Source organism: Anser cygnoides, chromosome 8, assembly GCF_040182565.1.
Source record: "Anser cygnoides isolate HZ-2024a breed goose chromosome 8, Taihu_goose_T2T_genome, whole genome shotgun sequence".
NCBI lineage: Eukaryota > Metazoa > Chordata > Aves > Anseriformes > Anatidae > Anser > Anser cygnoides.
The window spans coordinates 9,091,006-9,097,005 of NC_089880.1; positions in this window are offsets into that span (position 1 = coordinate 9,091,006).

A 6,000-nucleotide genomic window follows, 5' to 3' on the forward strand; every position below is an offset into this window, starting at 1 on the left:
GCAAAGAGAGGCACAGTGAAGATATATGATTTATCCCAAAAGCTGTCAGCAAAGGCAAAGAATTCCAAAGCCTAAGTCCAGTGCTCAAAGGATTATATCCGCTGTCTGGGACATCTATCAATCAGGTGAGGCATTCTTCTGTTTAATGTTTTACATACTGTGTTTTATAACACAGATTTTATTCACGTTTTATAGTATTACTGAAATTATTGCAGTATAAATAATCGGAACACCGGTATCTTTTTCTCGGATACACATTTTCCTGAAAACAAAAAATCTGCCAGAAGATCATTTTTCTGCTAGGCAGATTATCAAGTACTACCACATTAGGAAGCTGTGAAGACAAAGCTATTCTGGAACCCACGCCAGGTTTGTTCAGTCCCAAATAGTCAGTGTACAAACGAATCTTTATGTTCACACATTTTTCTACTTCCAGTCTTGGCTTGTTTTTGCTACACAAAATGTACTTTTGATCAGTAAAGGAGTTAATAAAGGAATATTTGTTCATTTTACTACATCATGTAGTATAGATACACAGGTTCCTAAAACATAATTTCTAGGCAGATCACTGACACCTAATCTATAACTCATTTTTTTTGGAGTACAAGTATGCTGAAACATCTCATGGTATCTGTATTTCCCAAGATCTATAATTTAATTAAAACAGTGGCTTCATACAATTGTTGAATCATAAAGCAATTTAAGTGAGTAGTGTAGCTCAGCTTGCTCATCCCAGCAACCAGGAATCCCCATGACTGTCACTCGCTTCTCAAAAAAGATTTGTCTGATTTCACAGCGCATCACTTCGATTCAACGTATATCAAACTGCCATGGCTCTGGTTTCTCTCATTTAAGAGATTTTCTTTGTTTTAGGATTTGCATTATTCTTTTCTATCTAATGTTTACTTCTAGTATTATTATCCTTTTTGCAACAACACACAAAAAGAAACATGCTTGATTTACCCTTCTCCTGGCTTTTTACATGATTGCCTGGTGCATACATGTCAGATTGCAGGCATCAAGGAAGGTCAAAGCAAGGACAGCCTTCAGGGCTCTGCCAGTGAATGCTAAATCGCTTACTCATCACTCCTAAGCACCACAAGCTTATCCAGAAAATATAGCCATAACATAATGGAAGTAGTGCTTGAATAAGATTCAGACCTTCTTTTCATCATTTGCAGCTTTCCAGATTTTACAGTTAGGGCCCGATTCTCCCAGCAGTAAGCATCCTCTCTTCACCCTGACGGAAGAGTTGCTGTTTGAGAACATACCTCCTATCATTCTTTTTTTCTCCCCCCATAACAAGAAGGGCCTGTTCCTGGGCTGCCTGAATGCATGATGATCGGCAGCACTGACTGGGGAAGCAGAATGTTACTAGGTGAAGGAAAAGAATATACGGAAAACAGGCTCCAAAATGTGTTCTTTGTTTTTGGGATAGCCTGGCAGCAGCATCTGTTCTTGTACCTTACCAGGGAAGAAAAAAATATTTCTTATAATTCTGTTCACTCTAGTTTAGGCTGCTGAAACAAAAAATCTTCAGGTATTAAATGTGATGCTGTGTTGTTCTTTGTAATACATTGGTTTCCTTTGCTATAAAAACAAGACACACACTGTTCTGTATGTTCATGCCCACCACAAAATCAACCATTCTATTAATGATCTCTTACTTGCAAGTACTGGAAGCTGTTACCTCACAGTACATGCCCGAAGGAGGTATGCTGCAGCAACACAAATGAATTACGTTAACAGGACCTTACATTTGTACTCATATTCTCTTAAATTTACTCTGTTGGAAAAAGTGAAGTTAAAAATGAATACATGATACATATGTACTGTGTATGTCTGATTTCTGTATCACTTTCGTCCAAGTGATGTCCAAATTTCTGTATCACTTTCAGCCAAATTCTGAAGCTTTATTTGCATTGAGCAGTACCTTGCCTCTCTAAGATTTCTTGTATAGCAAGATACTGTCCAGCCTGAGTGAGGGTTTCAGAATCTGGCCATTTGTAATGTTTTTCTTCAACTGTAAGTACCACAAAAATACCTAGACTGACAATTGAAGTGAGTTCTTAGCATCTAATGCCTAATTACCAGCTACAGAAATGTTGCCGTGCAACTTTCATTCTACGCCGCAGCAGAGAAATCCCATTAGCTTCAGATACTGCTTGTGGTGACAATGACCTGGAACACTGAAAGGCTAATGGAATTGCACAGGTGTCGCCACAGACATCATCTGAAAGCAGTGAAGTTGTGCAAGGGTAGCTGAAAGCGTAATTTAGCCTGCAGAATATCTGTTTGTGGTGGGCACATATACGATGGAAAGAAGCCAGTGTGACTGGTAGGGCCAAAGCTGAGTTTGAAGTGTTGGCAGTTGGGAAAAAAAGAATAAAATAAAATCTTCAAAAGCAGCATGCTGACATAAAGAATGGAAATTCACAAGACCCAGTGATCCACACCCTTCTATGTCAATATGTCCTGCCATTTTGTGCCTCTTTTCATGGTTGAACTGTATTATAAACAATTGAAAATGAGATTTAAAGAGATAAACATGGAGATTTCACCAATAACATCACCAAAACATTTCTTAAAGTAAGAATCAGTCAAGAGTTTTCTTAAGTTTTTCATAATTTTAACACAGTGCTACCTCCATAATGATCAATTTTCACGATATTTTTACTACTAACTGGAAAAGGAGACATTTCTTCTTCTTTCTATCCTTGAACATATATTAATATCTTTATTAAAATATATGCATATTTTTAATTTAAAGAACTTTTAAAGAAGTTCCTGTTCTGACCACTAATTCAGATTCAGTTCTACCATTAGTTAATAGCCCTAACTTCTATATCATGCTGTACTGTTATAATTATTTTATCACTGATGAAGATCACAGTGGCTGGATAAGACAACTCAACTTTTAACCCTTTAACATATCAGTGTAAGAATGTAAATTATTTTATTCCATTAAACAAAATAAATGGCTCTGGTTTACTTTTTTATGTCAGTACTACTAGACAAAATCTTTGTTTAATGCTGAAGAAAACCGACATAGGACATAGTCTGCTCCCAAGCCTCAAAAACAGCGAAAAGTTAGAGGGGAAGTGTCATATCAACCTTCCCACATTCATGCTGTTATTAACAAACTCCAGCCCTTCATGTGACTTTCATTAGGAAATCAAAAGCTCTAAATACGCAAACCTTAAATACAAAACAAAACCTCCACAGTTTCCTCATTCACAACACCATAGACTATATCAAGAGAGCAGCAGAAGCAGATGCCACGTGGTCCCTCCACGTGGCCAGTCATTTTGCTGGGTCAAACTGGGAAGGCTTTCTGCAAACCTCCAGCACTCTACTTTTCTGCCTCTTTCCTCCTACCCCAGCTTTAACTGCAGCATTTGCACTATAATATATAGGCCATGAAATTAAAATTCAGCTAGTTTCTCTTTGGAATATTTTCCATTGCAGACAAAAGGATATTAAATATTCTATGATTCTGACCTATTATATAATTGATATTACAGGAAACAGCATGTACATGAAACATGAAAGAGAAGTCCCACAGATCTTTTAGAAGGAATCTTCCCTCCAATAAACTGGTGAAACAATCACCAAATAAGTGGGTTTTAAAACTCTTTGTCTCACTTTATTAATTCGTTTGCATTAAATCCCATGCATATTTCACCCAGTGTTCAATTTTTCAATTCTCGTGGTTGGGAGGGGGGGCTGTCACTTCAATGAAGATTTTTTTCAAAAATGAAGGTTCAAAGCTGCTGCCTACACTGAACACTTTAATACAGGCACTGCACTGTAGCAAGTTGAAAGGAAATCTCATTAGAAAAGGATTCCAGGACAAAAAAAAAAAAAACATTGCTGTTAGCGCTAATTAGCAGCTTTTTCTGCTGTTTCAAAAGAAGTTCCAAAACCTGAACGAGGAAATGGATTATTTCACCCCAGTGGTATTCTTCCAGGTCAGGGGTGAGACACCTTGTGAGCGTGGGGCTAGTTCTTGTTCTGATCCAACCGCCAAACAGCCTGCCAATTTGTTAATCCAGCAATAATCAGAAATTCAGGTCTGTGACTCTTTAATAACAATATCAGGGAACAAAAGAAGTGCAATTTCTGTTAGAACAGAGGGAGCTCCTCTCTTTCAAAACTAACTGAATAATTCAAATACGTGCAAAACTTGTTGGTCAGAACTTTAAATTCTGGCATGTATTTTAAAAATAGTCTGTGTGATATCCTAAAACAGTAATATATTTTATCCATCCTATTACCTGTTCATACACCTTGTAGCCCTGAGACAACTGAAAGAATATGGCTGCATACTGGTTTCAGAAGACACAGGGAATGAAGGGACTAGAGCGTCAGTGCAACAGTAGCTCTCACATGAATTGGAAAAGAAAAAGACTACGATCATTTTAAACCATCAGCTCCTTCTCTGATTCACGTCACCTTGGATTGCAGAAAAGCACAGGCAAGTATTCAAATTCACAGCATATACAAAAATACCCCCCAAAAAATAGAAACTACATGATCCATCCAGCCTTTCAGGTGTCATAGGCAGGAAGAGTGTATTTACCAAACCCATTTATGTCAATTTATGCTTTCTTTAACTATGCACAATCATATGCAGAAGAATCAGAATCCACAATTCCTGGTTTCCAAATAACATACTAACAATAACATATTTCTCAGTCTTTCTCAGGCTCCAATCCCTAGGCTACTATTAATGCTCATCGACTTTAAAAAGCAGGCCCAAATACATCCAGGGAATCAAAATTAATCAAATGTTCATCGATGCAGAACCTGCAGTCTGGAATGGAATCCTATATGATAATACCTTTTCTCTCTCTTGGAGAGAGAAAAACAGTGTGTTGGTGCATCATATTTTATCAGGGGTAAGTGCATCTTTAAAGGAAATGGTGTGATCAACTTTCTTGTGGTGTGAATTGTTGGTTCTTTAGTCAAAGGGAGGTAGGAAACCCACAAGCCTCCATTTTAGATAAAACCCTTTCAATGTCCTTCCTGTAAACTTCCCTGACTTCAGAAAAAGTAAGTCCTTTTCAGCTTGACCATAACTTTGAGCTTCTTAGGTTAAATATTTTTAATCAGGTTTTGCCATCTGTGGAGCTCCTGTAAGGAGTTCTTACCCTAAACTACTTATGCTCTTAAACTTAAGTGATGGGAAGCGATAAGACAGAAGAGTTGTATATGGTTGCATTTTGTTACCAAAGCAACAAAAGGCATTGGTTGCTACATAAAAAACAAATGTATATTCATCCAAATTTGACAGCCTATATTGTTTAGTGAAAATCTTAGATAAAGGTATCTAAATTCCATAATATTCTTTAGGTTATATTTCACCTTGACAGTAACACACTTATGCTGTCACAGTACCTCTGAGTGCAGCAACTCCAAATTCATTTTACTAGAACTGTTGATTTGCTACAATTGTTGATGTTTGTTTAAAAGAAAACAAAATCTAGCAATAAGAAGTAAAAGACTGTTCTAAGTTTCACTGAAGTTGGCAGAAAGACTTGCAATGGACTAGAATGAAAGCAGAGGGGATGCTTAGATCCCCACAGGGGCTGCGGATTAGAGACATACCTTGCTGTACACAGGTCTCATTTTTAAATGCTCTAAACTGTTTCTAATGGGATTTATCTCTATCAAGTTATGTAATATCTCTGTCTTTTTCACGTGCATTTCATACCACCAACTGGAACACACTGACAGGTATATGTGGCTCTGATTAATGAATTTGTTTAACTCTGCAGTTCATTCCTGCCTTTTGCTCATTCCAGTAGCTCTGCATACACTCTTCCTTGAGTGCTAGTTCAGGAGATGGCACAGATAAAAACATTAGAAAAACACAATACACAAATGCACTGGTTTTTACAGAGATGTAATCAGTTTGGGCAATAAAATGCCAGTTTTGATTATAAGTTTGAAAGCCAAATAAAAGCCTGCTGAGGCAGGATTAATATTTCTACCACT